This window comes from Sinocyclocheilus anshuiensis, unplaced genomic scaffold, assembly GCF_001515605.1.
Source record: "Sinocyclocheilus anshuiensis isolate Anshui unplaced genomic scaffold, SAMN03320099.WGS_v1.1 scaffold300, whole genome shotgun sequence".
In the NCBI taxonomy this organism is placed as follows: Eukaryota; Metazoa; Chordata; class Actinopteri; order Cypriniformes; family Cyprinidae; genus Sinocyclocheilus; species Sinocyclocheilus anshuiensis.
This window is the reverse complement of record NW_015557379.1, coordinates 2,731,990-2,733,737: the sequence shown is the minus strand read 5'-3', so window position 1 is coordinate 2,733,737 and position 1,748 is coordinate 2,731,990. Positions and strand designations below refer to the sequence as shown.

Below are 1,748 nucleotides of genomic sequence, written 5' to 3'. Positions count from 1 at the left end.
TTTGAAATTGTAATAATATTTCACAATATTTCAGTTTTTACTGTATTTTTGATCAAATAAATGCAGCCTTGGTGAGCAAGAGAAACATTTCAAAAACATAAAAAAAATCTTACCACAAACTTCTGGATAGTAGTGTATGTCTAAACAAAACAAGTATCACTGCACATTTGAAATCAAATTGCAAACAGTGCTGAAAACATAAAAAAGTCACACAACTGTATAAATGCATGTCTCTACCTCCAATAAATTCCATACAGCAGATCCTGTACCGTCAAATATCCCTTTCAAAAATACCACATCACCTCAGACGTCCACAAAACCTGATTATCAATTGTGCTATTATTGCGATCCTCTATTTGTCAAGGTTCTGCATTGGCATTGATGGTTTCATGAAGAACCTTTAAGATCCATGGAATCTTTCCATTCCACAAAATGTTCTTTATAGTGGAAAAGTTTTCATATTGTTAAAATGCTCTTGACACTATAGAAAAAAGTGGTCATTTTTAAGAACTGTTCACTGAAAGGTTATTTGGGGAAACCAAATGGTTCTTCTTATGGTGAAAACCCCCATTTGGAGGCTTTATTTTTAAGTGTACTCCATTCTAACGCACCATTCCCTCTCTCAGCTGAGTCTACACTAATCCAGGAGGAGCGACTGATTCTGTCCCGGAGTGTCGAGCATCAAACACAGACAGTGCCTGCGCTGCCGAATCACCATCACAGGCAAGGGCACCAGTGCATGTGTGCTGGATTGTACGAGTCTCGTGGGACATTCATTTCGCAGACGCAGACTTTTTTCATACATATTTATGAGGCGACTCTCTTTCCCTGCCCCCTTTCCACACCCTCTCCACCCTCCCGTCCCAGGCCAAACAAAGAACTGGAAAGTGGGATCAGAGCCGTATCTCTCACTGCCAGAGCTAAAGCACCATTATCCTCCAAACATATTCAGTATTCATGAAAATATCAATGAAATTGCAGTTGAAAACATGAAAAAGGGGAACAAGTACAGTGAGATAAAATGTAAATGAACCAGTCTCAATAAAACAAGATTTGAGTGGTGCTTGCTCATGCAAAAATCACTGACAAGATGCTATGGATGGTTGCTAGGGCATTTCTTTTATGTATTTATTTATTTGACTATATTAGTAGGACAGTGTAGAAGTGACAGGAAGGAGTGGGCGGGATCAGGAAAGGTCCTCAAGCCGGGATTTGAACTCAGGACGCCCATAGCACAACGGCGCTATATGTTGACGCTGCCCACAAGGCTATCAGAGCCAACTGCTAGGGTATTTCTCAGAGGTTTCTAGGTTGTTTCTTATTTGCCACCAAAAAAAGTTAATCAGTGGTATAAAAACTGAAAGAGTATTTTCTTGTAAAACTGACTCCAATAATCTGTTTTATTTACTTTATTAAACTTCGAAATTTCATTATATATATATATATATATATAAATTACAGAATACACTGTAAAAAATGTCATAATTTTTCATGGTAAAAGACTGTAAAAATGATAAATATAAAAACTGTTAATTGGTTAACGATAAGATCCCTTACCCTGTATGGTGAAAAAAGTGAAAGAACCAGTAGTTAACTGTAAAAAATACAGAAGCAACATTTTAAGTTTTACAGACTGTACCTAAATTTACAATTAAAAAAATGTCATCAACATCCAACCCTAATGTACTCTAATGAGAATTCTGGGAATGTCAATTTACAGTTTTCACAGTAAAGTATAAACAATTTTT

The 1,748-nt window shown here is 36.5% G+C and overlaps 1 protein-coding gene across 1 annotated transcript in view; it reads right to left on the bottom strand.

Annotated features, from left to right (window-relative positions):
• LOC107679205 (actin-binding LIM protein 1-like) overlaps positions 1-1,748 on the bottom strand; it is a 35,668-nt gene that overhangs the window by 24,836 nt on the left and 9,084 nt on the right. The gene's annotated exons all lie outside the window — the stretch shown is intronic.